Here is a 19,045-nt window from a genome sequence, read left to right as displayed (position 1 = left end):
AAGTCTCAGACTCCGGCCGTGATGGGATGCAGGTAGGATGAAGTCTCCGACTCCGACCGCGATGGAATGCAGGTGAGATGAAGTCTCCGACTGTGATCGCGATGGGATGCAGGTAAGAGTTATATAGGTTGGCTCAGGCCCCTCCCTTTAGCCCCGCCTACTGACTCCACCTTGCTCTTCCCTGGGACTTAGGCACGTGCCTTCCAGTTTTGTTCTATGGCCACACCCGGCCCAGCTGCATATGCCCTTGGCACAGAGTGTGCAAGACACAATTTTACATGAGCCTGGCGCCAAATGCGCCAGGCCTGGGTCCAATTGGATCCGGGGGATGAGGAAGGACTGGCCCCTTGTCCAGTGGCCATGACATCAAACCCTACCATTAATTATCCCAATGCATCATGTGTTAAGTCAGAAGGAGGAGGCAGACCAATTTTTGTCATTTTACACTACTTTATTTAAATAATAAGAACAAAATGCCTTACCATCCCCTAACCTATAGGGCTCCCTACCTAACCAAACTAAGGTGCTTGTCGTCTGTACTGAAATCCAGCAGTAAATAGTCTGTCTTCCGTCCAACTCTTAGCTATTCTGTCCCTACCACTATGCGAAAACGACATAAGTCCAGGAGAATGACACATTTCTCCTGGAAAGGCATCTTCAGCTTCTGAACAACAAAAGTCTCAGGAGAATGACTCCCTCTTCCTAGATGTTCTTCCTTGGTTTTAATATATAATTCTCAGATATTGTTGAGCGATATCTTTAAGTAAATGGTGAAGTTCCTATAGGGGACTTTTCCCAGTCTCTCTTTCCTCTGCTTGCTTTCCTGTTGGGCCTTTCCTCTTCACCCTTATGTACTTTTGGAATCCTGGCAAAGGTCTCTTAAGTGTCTCTGAAAGTCCTTCCTTTCCTAGTTCCAACTGGGTGAGTGAATACCTCTATATATTTTCCTCACATTTAATGTTACTGTTTCTTCAACTCTTTGTATATCAGATTATCATATACCTCTTCTTCACACTCACTGTCTTCTTCTTGGTCTTTCTTATTCTCAAGCCAATTACTGGGACGAGTAGACTGAGACCTGGAGTATTTGTTACTCTTCTTAACTTCATTCTGACTACTGGGATGAGAACGCTGAGTACCAGGCTATTTGTTTGTTTTCTTAACTTCTTTCTGGCTAATGGGACATGTAGGGCAACTCCCAGAATATGTGTTACTCTTCTTAACTTTGTTCTGACTACTGGGACAAGTAGGATGAGCCCCAGAGTATTCGTTACTCTTCTTAACTTCAAGCCAAGTACTTCAACGAGTATGATGACAGCAATCTTGGTTGCCGATATCCCTGCGGGGTCTCCCGCTGTCCCTAGTACCTTGTTTCACAGGGGTTGGCATCACTGGGTCTGTTCTCAGGAGCAGGACTTCACACAACATCCAGAGAACTTACTTGCTTATTCTGTAACCATTCTGCTTCATTCCGCGGCTTCCAGGCTTCAACCGTCTCTGCGCAGTTGTCAGACTCACCAGTCCACCCCTCCAAGGGCACACCATCACTCTTAAAGTATAAGAGAAAGTATTTTACCTTCTACTTGCGCTAACAGATAATCTTATGTTCTGTGGGTCAAACCAAAGTAAATTAGTCAAGGTTCCAGTTTGTTATTTCAAATTGATTTTCAGTTTATTACATTAGAAATGAAAGAGAAAAAAGAAAAGTACAGAGTAGTGCTTATTGTTACAATTCAATATGCTCAGTTCGCTGATGAGTCCTCTTGACCAATTTATTATTGAATTGTATGAAATTCCTTATGTTACTTTCACATAGGTTCCAATTGTTTTGTTCACAATGGTGCTCCTTTTTGGCTTGGAGATTTGTCCTATTGTATTATTCACATAGGTGCTCCTTTTTTCCTGCTTGATTTGCAGATTTTGATAGTTGGAAGGTTTTTCCTATTGTTTCTTCACAACGGTGTTCCTTTTGCTTGCTTGATTTCCAATGTGTAATACAATATCCTTTTTTCGATATTTAATGGTATCCCTCGACACGTGTGTCCCCAATTTTATTATGATTGGTTCTTCAGGAGGGTGTAGTTCTTATTCTCAAATGGTTGATTAACTTGGATGTGTTTCTCTAATTTAAAGCAACTTGAGCTATGCGGCGCTCTAGTCTGGTAGGATCCCTAACTGAACCGATTTCTGAATTCATAGATATACATCTGCAGCCATTAGCCAAAAACATGGCATCCTTCATCCAAGACACTAAACATGTCATTCAGCAACTCACGGAAGTCAACTGGGAATCCAACTTTCACCTCGTCACCTTTGATGTGACATCTTTGTACACAAGTATACTTCACGATAAAGGATTAGAAACTACAAATAATTTTCTGAAAACCAGGTCAATCTCATATTACCAACAACACCTCATGATACTTGAAATGTTAAACTTTACCTTGAACAACAAAATATTCACATTAGACCAAGAAATCTTCAGACAAAAACAAGGAACCGCCCTGGGCGCCAAATTTGCCCCTTCTTGGAAACATCCATTTTTCACAGAGCAAAATTGTAATGTGTACTGGGACTGAACATTGATGACATTCTCGTCATCTGGAATGGCAGCAAAATACAACTGGAAGAATACCACCACTACCTCAACAATAAGAACTACAATCTTAAATTAACAATGCAAGAAAGCATAAACAAAATACAATTCCTTGACCTTGAACTAAACATTTAAAACAATACTATCAAATCCACCCTATTTGTCAAGCCAACAGCAGGGAACAGCATCCTACATGCTAACAGTAACCATCCTTTGCACATCATAAACAACATCCCACTAGGAGAATACCTACATATAAATAGAAACTGCACTCAAGCAACAGAATTTGAAAAACATGTGTCAGAGGCCTACACTAAGTTCCTACAAAGGGGATATAAAAATAAACTCCTTAACAAAGACAAATAGAAATCAGACAGCAGAAAAAGACAAGAACTTCTTCAAAACAAAACCATACCACTAAACCAAGAACCACCAACATCAAGATTTATAACCACGTATAAAGCCAACAGTTAAGAAAAATCCTAAAACAACATTGGAATATACTTAAAGCACATGAAGACCTTTCAGCCTACCTTACAGACACACCTAACTTAACATTCAGAAAAGCGCTGAATCTTAAGGACATTTTGTACCGATCCCACTTTCAAGAGAAGAAAACAACAACACAAGAACTTCCGCAATTATGGAAACAATACAATCTTCAAGGGACTCCATCAACTGCAATACTAAATACACAAACTACGGCATCACCTGGCTCTGTCAAAAACTTTACATAGGCAGTACTATTAGGAAACTCAAAATTAGAAAAGCAGAGCATATACGTTATGTAAAAAACAAAGACATGTCATCACCTCTGGCATATCACTTCTATACAACACATCCAGGAGCAAACATAGAAGGACCTAGATATTTTGGAATCCAAAAAGTTAAACCTCCAAGAGGAGGAAACTGGGAACAACTTCTACGCCAGAAGGAAGCCAAATTAATCTGCCTAATGGGTTGTTGCCACTCCGGTTTTAACACAGACTCGGAAATGAACCACTTTCTCTGAAACCAAGTTACTGAGTAAGAACAACCTAAACATACTGGTCAAGATCTCTCCACAGTGACATACACCCAAAATAGAACTTTATACCTGTAACTTTGAGACACTAACCATTATCATTGCTTAATTATGCACAAGTCGCTTATGGGATCCACCATAACTGAGCTAAATTGTAATTAAAACTTTACTCCTAGATTACGTGATCCACAGCATCTGTCAACAACTTCTGTCAGCCAACTACTACAAGATAATAGATTACTATTCATAACGTAGCAAAAGCTATAGTGTATTTTCATTTTTTCAAAATTATCAAAAATAGATATTAGCCTTAATGGCTACACACACAAAATATGCAATTCAAGATATCAGTAGAAATTCATTAAAGATGAGAGGGAGAGGTCTATAGAACTGAATCTAATATCAAGTCATACCCAATCCAAGATGGCGACAGACTCCACACAACGCCATCACGACCCCAAAATGTCATCATGCCTAGTTGGAATAAACAAACGTTTCCAACATGGCGAAATCGAAACACACAATCGCGGCTATCATACCGAGATCCCGCTAAGCGTCTTGCTACTAGACATACAAGGTAAGCAAAATAACTCACAATTATCAAACTAGTTACTAGTAAACTCCAATCTGCGCACCTTGTGAAATCTAAAAACACGCAAACGTCTATGTCTCTCCAGGAACTGCATACTTTCTGCATGATATTTAACCCTTAAAAACAAGCCACCAAGATGCAGTGCCTGCCACATTAGAGCGCCGCACTGCTCAAGATGCTTTAATTTAGAGAAACACTCTCAAGTAAGTAATCGAAATATTCCATACGCCATTACAAGAAATTAGAACCTCAATGATTAACGGCTTTAAAAATACTAATCTAAAGGAGCATTACTAGCCTGATCCATAAACAATCTCGCTTAATAATGGTTGTTCAGCCTCCAATGCTTAACCTTACTCCTTATGAATATTCAAGCATCTATGTATGTCAAATCATATGCTAAATTAGCTCATATTAAAGAAAGAAATACTAACGCTACCTTTTATTTTCACCATCCTAATTAGGTGAATCTGATGCAGCGCCTGCCAGACTAGAGCGCCACATAGCTCAAACTGCTTTAAATTAGAGAAACGCATCCAAGTTAATCAACCATTTGAGAATAAGAACTCTAATCTCCTGAATAACCAATCATAATAATATTGGGGAAACACGTGTCGAGGGATACCATAAACTATCGAAAAAAGGATATAATATTACACATTGGAAATCAAGCAAGCAAAAGGAACACCGTTGTGGAACACCGTTGTGAAGAAACAATAGGAAAAACCTTCCAACTATCAAAATCTGCAAATCAAGCTGGAAAATTGTGAATAAAACAATAGGACAAATCTCTACGCCAAAAAGGAGCACCATTGTGAACAAAACAATAGGAACCTATGTGAAAGTAACATAAGGAATTTCACACAATTCAATAATAAATCGGTCAAGAGGACTCATCAGCGAACGGAGCATATTGAATTGTAACAATAAGCACTTCTCTATACTTTTCCTTTTCTCTTTCATTTCTCATGTAATAAACTGAAAATCAATTTGAAATAACTAACTGGAACGTTGACTAATTTACTTTGGTTTGACATACAGAACATAAGATTATCTGTTGGCGCGAGTAGAAGGTAAAATACTTTTTCTTATACTTTACTATTTTCGGCATTGGGCAACCTCAATGCAAATTTTACCATGCAGCCCCAGACAACAACCTAAATACAAAGAATCAAGCTTACACTAGGAGCTTGCGTTTAAGATTGCAAGCAGGTTGCAACTGTACTTTGTCCACGCCATCACTCTTGCCTGCTTCTTCTTTGGCGGGTCTCCTTCTCCTCTGCTCACCAGCCTAGTTCTCCTTCGAGGTCTCTGGCCAGCAGCACCTTCTTCCTTCCTCCCGAGGGAGGCTTGTGCGGTCATTCAATCCAGCCATGACTTCACTGGTCTAAAGCTCCCAGGTTCTTTCCTGTCTGACGTTGAGAGGAGTCATTTAATTGCTTTTTTATATACTCAGGTTGCAGGATAACCCCTCCCGCCTCCCTTCGGTCGATTGGGCAAAACTTGTTGGTTGACCCACCCTCTAATTTTGTCTCCCAGGGCGATTGATGCTTTTCAATCAGGGGCCCCTGTCTCTGGAATGCATTGCCTGCTGATCTCCAGAAAATATAAAAATACCCATTTGTTTTAATAGTCTGTGCTAATGGATTGTTTCTTGGAAAACCATAAATGTTGGTGTGGGAATATAAGACCTGACCCTAGATGCAGGTTTTCTGCTTGGTTGAGAAAGGATATGCACAACATAAATTCCGAATCTAATCAGGGTTGTAGTCCCCCCTCTCTGTCTGATGAATGTTCTGCATCCTCAGTTCACTCTTATTCATCACAGTATTGGGTGTAATCATTTTTACTCTTCCACCACTCCTCTTCTGCATAGTATTCGTGATGGGTTGTTATTCAAGAGGGAACTTGGATTCTGTAAAACAGTAACACACAGTGGTCTGACATGGTGGTCTTGTCGTGGTGTTAGAGGAAAGGGCTTTAGGGAGTTCCTCTACGGAACAGGAGTCCCAGTCCCTCAGGGGGGGGGGGGGGGGAGTCTCTCCTTGTGAGGTCCTGCTTAGTGCCACCCCTAGGGGGATTATTGCGTAGCAGGCTCACATCCCTAGTCTCACAAGGAAAGGTTACACAATTTAGAGAAGTGACTGAATCCCATGATTCGTCACAATCACCACAAACGAAAAAAGTTAAGTCATTACATTCATTTGGAAAGACAGGAGACCCATCGTTAAACATAAGCTCCTATTTCTCCAATGCAACCAGGGAGGTTCATCTTGCCCCAAATGTAGAACGCTATTTTCTTTTGCAGCCAGGTTCCATATTTTAGTGGAGTAGCTTAGCAGACACACAAACAATTAAAATACTTGGAAGAAGAAATAGTGGGCCGGTCAATAAGGCATATCTTGTAGGAATGGTCAATCCCTAGAAGCTTATGGACTACCTTGCACAGAAAACGCACTGTAAATATAGGCCAGACTAAGAGAAAGGGCGGGTGGGTAACCCTCACCTCACATGGATCCTCTACATCCGATTCATCATAATCCTCAGTTTACACCACCATATGAGGGTAAAGAGTTTCAAATCTAGTTGGTAGAGGTGTGTGAATATGCCACACAGATGTTCCAAGGCAATGAGAGAAGACACAATCAATGTAAGGAAGAACTTAATCTGACTGAAAAGAAAGATTTAGATATTTACAGATTAGACATTGGCTTCTCCACCAGGAGATCAAGGAGAAAATGTGCAGACCTTGCACTACATTTGAAAAGCTCACCTTGCACAATGGAAGCAAGGGATTAATCACGGAAATATATATATATATAAGAAATTTAGAACAAACATTAAAGAAACATTTTGTGAAATGATTTTTAGTTGGTATTTGGCCCCAGAAACTCTAAAATAGCATATGAAAGGAGACAATGGGCTGTGCTGGAGAGCATGTGGTGGTGTGTGTAGATTCAAACATGTATGGTGGCATTGTCTGAAGGTGAAACAATTTTGCGGATAGGTACTTAAAGAAATTAGGAAGATAATGGCCAGTAACATCTCTTACTAGTCCAATACCGCATGAAACGATCCCACGGGCTTGGCAGAGCATTTCATATCCAAGGCGCCAAGGCCTGGAATGCATTGCCAGCTATTCTGCGTAAGACCAGGGATTTATTCATGTTTCGGAAAACACTTGAAGACCCATCTCTTCGGTTAGTACAATCCCTCTCACTGGTAGCCTGCCGTCTTCTGTCTCTCGGCACCTAGATGCCTATGGGCTTTGGCGCGGTATAAGAAAAATAACATAACATCACATAACATAGCCAAAGCACTGGAGGTATGCTGATAGAGTGTACCAGTAAAAGAAGTATAGCCACATTAAAAGAAATATAGTGAAATAACATCTAAAGGACTTAGGTCAGCCAGATTGGTGTTGGGGATATTGTGGAAAACCAGACGAATGGAGGATCAACTGGAACGGTGTGGGAAAATGTGGCCGGTATTAATTCATATTAAAAACCATAGCAAGGATGTGTCCCAGTCAGTTGAGGGCACTGGGTTTACTGGACTATTAATTTACGAATGTCTGACTCAATTCACAAGTAAAATTGAATATATTCTAATCCCTCTTAGATTATGCATGATGTGATTGTGAGCGTTAACAAGCAGTCTCCTAAAAGGTTGCCTAAATTTGTGCCCGGTACAGAAGCAGGGATTTCAAGAAAAGAGGGGGCAAAATCTACAACACAAAGTATACAATATATGTTTTCTGTTAGTAGTAGCTTCTGCTTTTTCTTTCCCTTTTTGTATATTCCTTATTCTATCTTTTGTTCACTCTTTCCTAGTTCTCTTCGATTCGTGGCTGAGTCTTCTTTCCTTCTTTTCTTGTCTTTCCTGTTTCGCTTTGGTGAGTTTCACTTCAGTAATTTTATTTCTGGGCTTCAGTCTTTTCACTCTTTTGTAACTGAGGGTGAGTTTCAGGCAGCTACTATATTGGGTGTGTTTATGGGCCCATTTGTTAGAAGAGGACATGAACTTGTGATAGATGTATACACATGAACAGCATGTGATGACTTGACCATGCATTAGCACTTTATCCATATCACCTTATGCAGAGTTGTACCACATTATGCACTTTACTATCCTGTAATGTGATTGTTGCACATGTAATAGTAGTCTGAGCCCATTTGTTAGATGGGGTTATGAACTATTTAGAGATGTTCATTTTTTGACATCTTGTGATGAGATCATGTATCAGTACTTTATCTCAAGCATTCCGTGCATAGTTGCACCGCATCATGCACTTTCACTTTATCATCCAGCAATTATGTTGTTGTATATGTATTAGTATCTTGAGAGAATGTTTACCTTGCACTGGCACTTCATTGTGAGCATTTGGTGCCAGTTCTGCATTATGCACTTTATAATCCAGCAATGAAATTGTTGTACATGAATCAGTATTTTCAGATGTTTACTCTGCATTACCACTTTATTGTCAGCATTTGGCGCCTGCTGCACTTCATTATGTACTCTTAACTTTTAATGATATGTTCAATAATGTTTTTAACCTTTGGTTCCTTTGAATATGGGAACGGGTTGCTGGCATAAAATTGTGCAACATCATTTGCTTATTTTTATAGGTCACTGTTTACCCTAGCCATGGTATATTTGTTTTGACAATACACTTTGCTGTACAGGCCCACCGGACCATTGAGCGCCGTGGCTCACATGCTGTTTTGCGGCCGGAAACCCACTGTGTGTTCCACAGATACACCTCAGTGTTAGTGATGCATACGGTCACAGCCATCTTTCTATGAGGACACATTAATCAAATGTAATTATATACATTCAACTATAAGGCATATCTGTGCATACCCTCAATGGATTTCCTTGCTTGCACCCGTTTCCATATTTTATTGGAACAGATTATTTAGTTGTGATGTGTCTACATGGAGTTGCAGTTATACTGGGATGTTTTATGCTGTATTTCGTATTACACCAATGAAACTCAATATGTTTGCACGTTAACCAGACATTGGTCCCTTGTTTATGGGTATCACTACATAATATCCCCAACAGAAATATCGCCGTAGATATGGCCGTTTGGTTCGTTATAGGCAATATTTTTGGGGGGGATATTATGGGGGAGCGAGGTTTGCGGGGGTGTCCCCCGCACATTAAAAAATGAAGCGGGGGTTGCAGAGGTGTCCCCCGCAGGGTCCATGTGTGAATTTTGCCACAAAAATATGGCGATATTTCTGCATCGCCATATTTTTGCGGGGGAATTAACACATGGAACCGGTTTATGTTGTGAGCTCTAGCTGTCAGACTCCTCCTCTTTATGTACACTAGAATGCTGGGTGGAAAATATGTGATCAAGCGACAAGTAGGTTGTGAAACTTAATGCTGCCGAATTTTTAGCATTTTGTGCCTTGGGAACTTTATATGTTCATGGTCTTTTTTTAAACAATTTTATTTTAAATCGTTTGCACAAGTGCAGACAATGTAAAAGTACAGGGCATATAAAACACCATAACACAGAAGCTGTTTATGGTTGAGTAGTCCCACTCCGGCCCCCTCAATCCCCCTCTTTCTCATCTCGTTCCCCCACTCCATCACTTCACACTTCCCTCTGGCCCAGCAGTTCAAGGTCATTCATTTCTAGTCCGGCATTGCCCTGTAGTGCCAATCAAGCGGCTCGAGGTTTATGAATCTGCACTGGAAAATTACGGTCGTACTCTATAATCGGGGCCCAAATGTCTGTAAACCTATGCAGGAGGCCTGCTTTTGCTGCCGTGACCTTCTCTGCCACTAAAATGTCCCAGAGTTTGACCCACCACAGAGTCATTGAGGGGCCCTCTCAGGTTTTCCTGGTGCGGGCAATCGTGATCCTCCCTTCTAGTAAAAGTTGTGTAAGGAGAATGGCGGTTTTCCCTGTTCTTGGCTAGGACCCTGGCACCCGTGCGCCCAGTAGGATTCCAGAAGGTTTTTACAGCGGGGCAGGTCCACCACATATGAAAGTACAAGCCAAGCTGTCCACATTTGCGCCAGCATTGAGGCATGAGAGATTTTGGAACTGGTGAAGGCATACTGGGGAGAAGTACCAGCGAAGGAGCAGCTTATAGGCACATTCTCGTTTGTGATGCACAAAGTAGGAGGAATGGGTTCTGGTCCATATGTCCACCCAGGTTTGATCCTCCAGTGGATGGCCTAGGTCCGCTTCCCACTGTGCCATATATGGGGGCTGAATAGAAAGCACATCAACAGTTTGTAGAGGCTGGAGATCTTACCTATCGCTGGTGTCCCCTGCAAAGAAAGTTCGAGGCAGCTGAGATTTCCCTTGGCTCCCTGACGGACTAGGGGGTGAGTACACCAACGCCGAAGTTGAGAGTAAGAGAATCGGTCTGTTTTCGGCCAGTTGAAAGGTTAATTTACAGTTTTTGAAAGTGCGGGTTGACCATTTTCAAAAAGTTGTCCCAGAGACTCTAATCCCCCCTTGGCCCAGTTTCTAAAGTTCGAGGGTTGAGACCTGGGGGAAAAGGCTGGATTATGGTAGATTGGGGTGTTTGGGCACAGGCTCCCTTTAGCGCCCAATTCCATATACTAAGGGTATTTTTTTTGGTGGAGGTAAGGATCCCCGACCAAGTCCTCTGCAGCGGGGATGGAATGTACGGGAGAAAGCAAGAGTCGGGACTGCTCCAATTCCACCCATTTTGGGGGTCCTGTCATCAGGCACACAAGTCCTGGAAGCGCGCCAACTGTGACGCCACTTGGTATTTGCGTAAATTAGTGACCTCTCAAGTGGGGGCTGCCCATAATTACTTTTTTAGATGTTCTTGCTTTCTTCCGTCTCCATATAAATCGGATAGTTTTTCTCTGCAACTGCAAAAGGGGGGCTGGGAGGTTAATGGGATTGTAGTGGGCAGAGAGGAGCAGAAGTAAAGGACCCGTGGGAGAAGATTCATCTTACATGCCGTGATCCGCCCGATAAGGGATATCTCCTGGGAGGTACATCGTTGAAGATCCTTTTCTAATTCTTTGAAGAGAGGGGGGAAGTTCATTGGATACACGTCCTTTGGACGGGCCGGGATCTGGACCCCCAGGTAAGGTATAGATTTCCCTCTCCAATGAATGGGGCATAGTGGCTTGAGGGCCTCCAGTTCCATGGGTCCCAGACCCCCTGCCAGGGCCGTGGACATCTAAAAATTAATGGTGAACCCTGCTGCCTCTCTAAACCTGTGCAGCTCTTGGAGGGAGGATATTAGTGAGGAATGGATGTCTGTTATGGACAGCAGCACATTACCCGCGTAGAGCGAAATCTTATGTTGGGAGGCGCCAATTGGCAAACCTTTAATATTGGGGTCCATGCTGAGCAGATGGCTCCATTGTCAGGGCAAACAAGAGAGGGGATAGGCGACATCCCTGTCTCGATCCACAGGTCAGAGGAATGAGTTCCGATAGATTATGGTTCACTCGTAAAGAAGTTTTCGGGGACCGGTAGTTGGCCAAAACCATGTTACAAAAGCTTGGGCCAAAGTGAAAGGCCTCTAGAGTGAGTTGTAGGAATGACCAGTCTACTTTATCAAAAGCTTTGGATGCATCCAAAGCCAACAAAGCCAATTTGTGAGAGTCTTGGGCCTCTATATCCACTAAGTTTAGGGCTCTACAAATATTGTCCCCAGTTGACCTATTTGTTATAAACCCTGTTTGATCGGCGTCGACTGGTTTAGGGAGAATGGTTGCTAGGTGGTTTGCCAACATTTTTTAATAGATATTACCATCAATGTTTAATAGCGAGATGGGTCTGAATGAGTTATTGTCTCTGGGTTCTTTACCGGGTTTAAGCAGGAGAATGGTTACCGATTTCTTCATGAATTGAGTGACGGAGCCTGATAAACCAACCGAGTTAAAAAGGGCTGTCCGAGGGGCTATCAAGTGGGGGCGAAACACCATGTAAAACCTTGTTGTGAATCCATCTGGGCCCGGGGCTTCAGAGATTTGATGGCTGCCTCCACCTCCTCACCTGTAATCGGGGCATCCAGTCCCTCTCTGTCGGGTTCTTCGAGATGTGGAAGTGAGGCACCTTGCAGATAACTTACTTGTTCTGCTTTATCACGGGGGGTCGCTGACATCGTCTCAGAGAGGTGGGCTGCTGCCAACTGTAGCTTGATGTGTTCAGTATAGTAGGTCTTGCCATGCAGATCTCACAGGCTCACTATGGTATTCCTTTTCTTCGCTTTGGCCAATTCATCCACCCGAAGTTTGTTTGCCTTATTATTTTTAGCATAGTAGCCTTGTTTGGATTTGGCCAATATATGGGCCGTCTCCTCCACATAGTGGGCTTCCAGCTTCTTCCGGGCTATTTGCAGGGAACAATGGACCCTCGGCGACCAGCCTTTTTTGTGTTTGACCTCGGCCTTTTGGACCTTTTCTAGCTTCACGTGGGTCTGCCGTATACGTTTTCGGTATGCCGCCCCGTGGGCAATCAGCTCCCCCCTGACTACAGCCTTCATGGCATCCGAGGTATTGGCTGGGGAAGTGTCCTCCACCGGGTTCTCTGGGAAGTAGTTCTGGATCACCTTGGCTATAGTGTCCCTTAGTGGCATGTCGTTCAGGATTGGGTCGTATAGACTCCAGGGGGGTAGGAGAGGCGGTTCCAGGTTGGGGCTTGAAGTGTTAGTTAGACCGGAACATGGTCCAACAGCACTTACGTCCCCATGGCCACCTCGTCAACGAACGTGGGAATTTGTGGGAAGGTCAACAGAAAGTCTATCCGGGAGGATGTCCGGTGCACTTGTGAAAAAAAAGAGAAGTCCTTTTCACCTTGATGCAACACCCTCCATGAGTCCACCACCCCCAGTGTCTGAAAGAGGTGGAGAAGTCCTGTGGCGATCTTAAAATCCCTTAAGGCTGGTAGATGTGATCTGTCCCACAGAAGATCCGGGACCCCATTGAAGTCCCCTCCAATGATTGTTTGGCCTTCAATGAAGGGAAGGTGTCTGAACCCTAGTGCTTCGTAGAACGCCTTCTGTCCCTCATTGGGGGCGTAGATTGAAATGAGAGAGTAGAGCTGTCCGTATATAAAGCCTTTGATTGCTGTATATCATCCCTCTGGGCAACATAGTGTCTCCAGTGCTCGAAACTGAATTCCCTTGGCTAAGAGTATGGCTGCCCCCCCCTTTCTTGGTTCCACTGGAGGCCATGCATTGAAGGGGAAACTGCCTATTTCGAAGATGTATCAAGTCTGGTGGCAGCAGGTGAGTTTCTTGTAAGAAGACCACTGAGCCTTCCATATCCTGGTGCCGTTGAAGTGTCGATTTTCGTTTAGGGGGAGAATTCAGGCCCTTCACATTCAATGAGATAAAGTTACATTTTTGTTGGGGCGGCGGGTCCCCAGGGGTGCTTGGATTGATATGATATGGCATTTATAACGCTCCTATACAAAAGTGTTTCAAGGCTCGATTCAGCGGGAGAGGGGAGGAAGCCGGGTTCAACTCAGCCGCCATTCATTCTGTTTTCATGGCTCCATAGCGCAACCAGGGTTTTAACTTGAGCTTCCAACCTGAAGCTGTAACAACGAACTGGTAGAATTCCGACAACTTTCTGTCTGCAACTTCCTTAACAAACTTGAGCAAAACTGTCTGCAGTTCACTCCAAGGGGTTTTAGGTGCCATCCACCTTGGAGTCAGGCATGGACCGTGTGAAGCCTGCTATAGGCACATTGTGTTCCCTATTACCTTAGCTTCCATTGGGCCAAGCGTCTGGGATCTTGAGCCTGAAGTGATGCCAGTTGCAGTAACAATGACAGCATCTTGCACCTGGAATGTCGGGTTGCGGGGATCATTCATCTTGCATTTCGACCCTTCTGGACCTTTGATCAGGCCGTCCGCCTTGCTTTAGGAAGGAGGTCTTCTATGCCTTCAGCAGAGTTGAGGCGGGAGCCAACTCTTTTATCCGGCGGAGTGGGGTTCAGGATCGTTTCTGCATCCTCCAGATTTGCAATCATTCGGGTGACACCTTTGTGGGAGAATTAAAGTGTAGTGGGGAACAGCCAGTGATATGCGATTTTTTGGTCTCAAAGGAATAACGTTAATGGCCTCAGAGCCCTCCGCTTCTGTACTGTTGCTACGGCCAGGTCCTGAAGGTTTGCAGAGGAGACTCCTGAAACGACAGCTTGTCTCGGGAGCGACCCATCGCCATTATTGCCTCCTGGGTTGTGTAAAAGTGGACCGGGTGATCACGTCTGGGGGAATCCGTCTCCAAACCTCTTTGGGGGCCCAGTGTGTGGGTGCGATCTAGTATAAGTTAGGACTTCTCAAGATGTGGCAGGAGAGACTGGAATAGGTCCCCCGCGTATTCTGCTAGGTTTTGGTCTGGGATCGAGGAGGGGACCCCCCCCTTTTACGCAGGTTGTTTCGTCATGCCCTGTTCTCCAAATCCTCCTGCTTATATTCTAGGCTCTCATTGCTGTTTGGCAGGGCCTGAATCTTACGTTGCACTTCGAGAAGCGTCGCAGAGTGCTCCTGCGTCAGGTCCTCCATCTCTCCCACTCTCTGTTCCACTTCAAACACCCTCTGGTCTGTGCGCTCAAGTTTAGTAGTGACCTCCGACATGCAGGATCGTAATTCCGAATTAATGTCCATCATAAAGACCTGGATGTCTTCCTTGGTGGCCAACTGTCCAGTGCCCCCAGGTGAGGCCTGATGAGAGGGTTTAGATGTCTCTGATTTCTTTCCCTTCTCTGCCAGGAGCAACATGGTGGAGATATCTAGACTCTTGGGAGTCTTGAGGTGTTACGACATAATAGCGGGATCCTGGTGTGCTCTGCAGGGACCCCCCTGAGATATAGAAAGCAGGAGCTGCTAGAGGCCTTTCCAGGACAAGGGGGGTCCTCCCCTCCCTGCCCCAATAGCCCTTGGCTCTTGAACGCAGGGTTGAAGTGTGGTTAATGTTATTGCGGGCTCCAGCCCAGAGTTAACTGCGTGGAGGGGCTGTCTCGTCTCTCTGGCAGCTCACAGTGTGGGGGGTGGGGGTGCGGTTCTCCCACCCCCATTCAGTTTAAGGCAGACTAATGTCGCACCTATCTTTGTTCTCAGCTCCCTCCGGATAATGGGGGGGAGAGAGGGCATGGGGAAGATGTTCTGCTACCTGACTACCCCGGCTCACTCCATGTGGGGCAGGTACACCCCCACCATCATTGAGAGGTCTAAGTCCTCCTCAGCTGGGGCTCAGGGTTGCTTTACGCTGCTTCTGCCCTCTTTCCCCGCAGCACTTACCACAGGCGCCTTTGGTGCGTGTTGTGTTGTGGTGCTTCTGCACTGCTTCCCTGCAGCTCTTACCGCAGGTGCCTTTGATGTCTGTTGTGACGGCTCATGGGGATTTCGTTCATGCCGATTATCCAGCAAGGTTGATTCCCCCCACCCAGATGGAACAGCTGCCCAGCAGGATGCCAGGCCTCGGGATCAGTGAGATTGCGGCCGCCCACGACACGTATCCCGTCCGGGAGCCGGGATCCGCACCTAAGTCTAACCCGGGGGAGGGAGATATCGCCTCTCGTGCTTGTCCTGTCAGGTGGTGCTCCGGTGTCTCTGCGGTTTCTGCGGGTCTCCAGTTTCGGGGCCTGGGCTGCACACTGGAATCGGGAGGCTCTGATCCTTACTTGCTGCTTGGGTCCTCACCGCTCCAGTCGTCCGTGTCATGACGGAGTGCGCCTTCTCCTCTCCTCACTCGTATGTCCGTCCACCATCTTGCTTTCATCGGCTGCTTTCGGGCACAAAGAATGCAGGTTGGCTGCTCATCTTGAAGCCATCGGTGCTCGAGCCTTTCCGGTTGCCATAGTTAACATCACCGACCTGTTTAGGTTACGGGAACTGCATATTTTCACTTAAGCAGCTGGCTTCTCGAGGAGGTCGTTAAAGGAACTGCCACATCGGTGGCCCTGCTGATCAGGCCCCCCCCATTTTCATGGTCTTTTAATGTGCATGATGCACTAATAAAATTATTTGACATTTTCACTTTGGTGGACTTGGCTTCCTGGTGGATACAGACTTTGAAGAGTGCTCCTCTATCTTTTTACTGTGCACTGAAGCAGAACCTTGGCATTTATTCACACCGTGGAGCCACAACGAAGAGTGACCACCGATGACATTTTTTGTCAATGAGCGCATTGGTTGCTGGCCCGGAAGACGGACGTCCCATTGCAGCTCGGGTAGCTTGTTGATGCCAGCACTGCTAGACGTGCACTACGCTGTGGGCGACAAACACCCTTGGTAGCACAAACGAGCGTTGGAGAACGGACCAGTGAGGACTAACAGGGTAAGTACTTTCCCAAGCAGCTGTGCATGTGGCTTCTGCCTTCATTTCGGAGCATTCCGTCGCACCCCACAATCTTGACAACTCTCTTATCTAATGCACATATATTCCATTAGTGCAGTGTTAGATTCATTGTCATCGTCCAGGACTTTGTGCTGATTTATACTATTTTCTCTACGCTCAGCACACTAACTGCTTTTCATCCGAGTCCACCTACATCATGACTAGTTCCCAGGAGACGAGAGAAGCCACCAGAAGAGAACAAGCTCATTCATTGTTTAATGAAACTTTGACTACTAAAATTAATCACAATACTGCACCGATCAAAGCAGACAATGATGAAATTTCACTACTCCATGAACTTGAGAAATTTCAAAAGAACGAAGTGAGTAAGTGGTGGGAAGAACACTCCCTACAAAACAAAATAGATGTAGGCAAAGTACCACAGGGATTACGAATACTGATCATCCCTTCCTTCGAGGAACAAGATCCTTACATGGTAAATGAATGGAGTGATGCCACCAATAGCTGTTCTAAAACCTTTTTTAAATTACTGGTGAAATATGCCAGGGTTGACCGTGAGAAAATATTGCTAAAAATCTGTGAAATTGCAGCGACATTGAAATCTATGTCTGAAAGTGAGGCGGGAAAGAAACTGAAAACAAACCGAAGAATCTGTTAAGTTGAAATCAAGTTACGAAAACAAAGGACATTTTTATGAGATAAAGAGGACTACGAACAAGGACGAGTGTATACCTTTGCGTGCAGATTCGGTCAACTACGACAAACAGTGAGGAGTAGAGCAATTGGACCAGCTCAAGAAAATTAGAGTGTACTCAGCGACACTCCATCTACCTCTGAGTCAGACGTGACCGGAAGTGAGAACGAAGAACCCAATGTGCTTCAACATTTTTTAGACGAGATGCAGCTGCTGTGCCAAAATGAAGGAACGTAAAAACAAGGAAGAGGAGGGAACTCTGGACGGGGAAGAGGTGGCAGAAAAAAAACAAGGATGGACCAGAGGGGCAGCAAATGTAACAAACAACATGCCAGGCAGATTACTGTGCTCTGGAAATTAAGATACTCCCATGGATGCAAGGAATAACGCAATGAAGGTGATCAATCTATCTAATCATGTGCTTACCAACAATCAACTCCAAGTCTTGAACTTGGGCCTCAATTTCTGACCCAGTGCACGCTATGATTATGTGCAAACTCGCATTGACTTTGATCAATACATATGAAAAATTAGGCTTCTAAAGTTTTTTGCCACAAACACCCACGTCAAACCAGCAAAGGAGAATTCAGAAGGGTAAACAAATATTACCATGGCTGAATAAGACACCCCGTCAACTTTGGTAGGCCTGGAGGAAGGTCTGGATGTCACTTTGAGGAATGAGCAAATTGATCTTGCTGCCTTAAATATAGATACAGATTGGATTCCTAAAAGCGGTCTTAAAACTAAGTCAAGGTTCAAACCAATCGCTGCCTCAGGTAACAGTATTGAGGCCTTTCAGACTCTTGTCACTGAAGATCTTAAACATATAAGGTCAGAGATTAACAAGAGCCAACCTGTAAATATGTCAGCATCTAATAAAATTGCCTTACAGGAATTACATGACTTATCACACTGTATTATCAAGCCATCTGATAAGGGACAGAACAAAGTTCTCATGAATCGAGAAGACTACATGAAAGAAGCATACAAACAATTGAATGATAAAAAATGCTATGAAAGGATTACACAGAATCCCATCAAAAACCTGAAGATCAAGGTGAAAACTTTCATAATGGGATGGGAGACAAAAGACACCTTAGAGGAAAATAACTGCAGGTTTCTCTTCACTACAAATACTGTCATGCCAACTATATATTTTCTCCTCAAAATGCATAAAACCATTTTTTTAAAAACCCGGCAGATCTGTCACCCTTTCTGGCTCTCTACCTGAAAATATGTTGCTATTTATCTATGAAGTACTTTTTCCCTTTGTCTCTTCACTTCCATCTTATGTAAGAGACACCACCGACTTTCTTTCGAACATGGAGGATATACCTTGGACAGATGACTATCTACTAGCAACCATGGATGTGGTGTCCTTATACACCTCGATAGGCCATGAGTTTGGCATGAACGCTTGCAAATGCTATCTCAATACCCAGTCATTGAATTATCTATTGCATATGGAAATTATACTTGGCATGATAGATCTTTGCTTGAGAAGAACAAGTTACTTCTTGCCTTGTAACGTTCTTTCGACGGGATGTTCCCCCGACGTATTCCTCATCTAAGATATCTCCTTCCAGCTCTGCTGGCCTCGGAAATTTTTTCTCCAGAGGGCGCTGCGCGTCGACGTCCTCCGAGTCGATGTCCCTCGACAGCCGCCGTATCGACGTCGACGTCATCCTGCCTATAAAGTCCGCGCGCAGCGTCCGTTGCTCAGTTCCGTTTTGTAGCCCACAATAATTCTTTCTGGACTAGACTAATCACCCTGAAGGAGCGTAAGCTGCAACAACAAGGGAAGTAGAACTGCGG

At 44.3% G+C, this 19,045-nt stretch overlaps 1 protein-coding gene across 4 annotated transcripts in view; it reads right to left on the bottom strand.

Annotated features, from left to right (window-relative positions):
* The window catches only part of THADA (THADA armadillo repeat containing), a 2,999,906-nt gene that overhangs the window by 2,123,283 nt on the left and 857,578 nt on the right, over positions 1 to 19,045 (bottom strand). The gene's annotated exons all lie outside the window — the stretch shown is intronic.

The sequence above is a fragment of the Ambystoma mexicanum genome, chromosome 4q, assembly GCF_040938575.1.
Source record: "Ambystoma mexicanum isolate Mex_15411 chromosome 4q, UKY_AmexF1_1, whole genome shotgun sequence".
NCBI classification, from domain to species: domain Eukaryota; kingdom Metazoa; phylum Chordata; class Amphibia; order Caudata; family Ambystomatidae; genus Ambystoma; species Ambystoma mexicanum.
The sequence above is the reverse complement of the archived record's forward strand: the minus strand, read 5'-3'. Positions and strand labels throughout refer to the sequence as shown.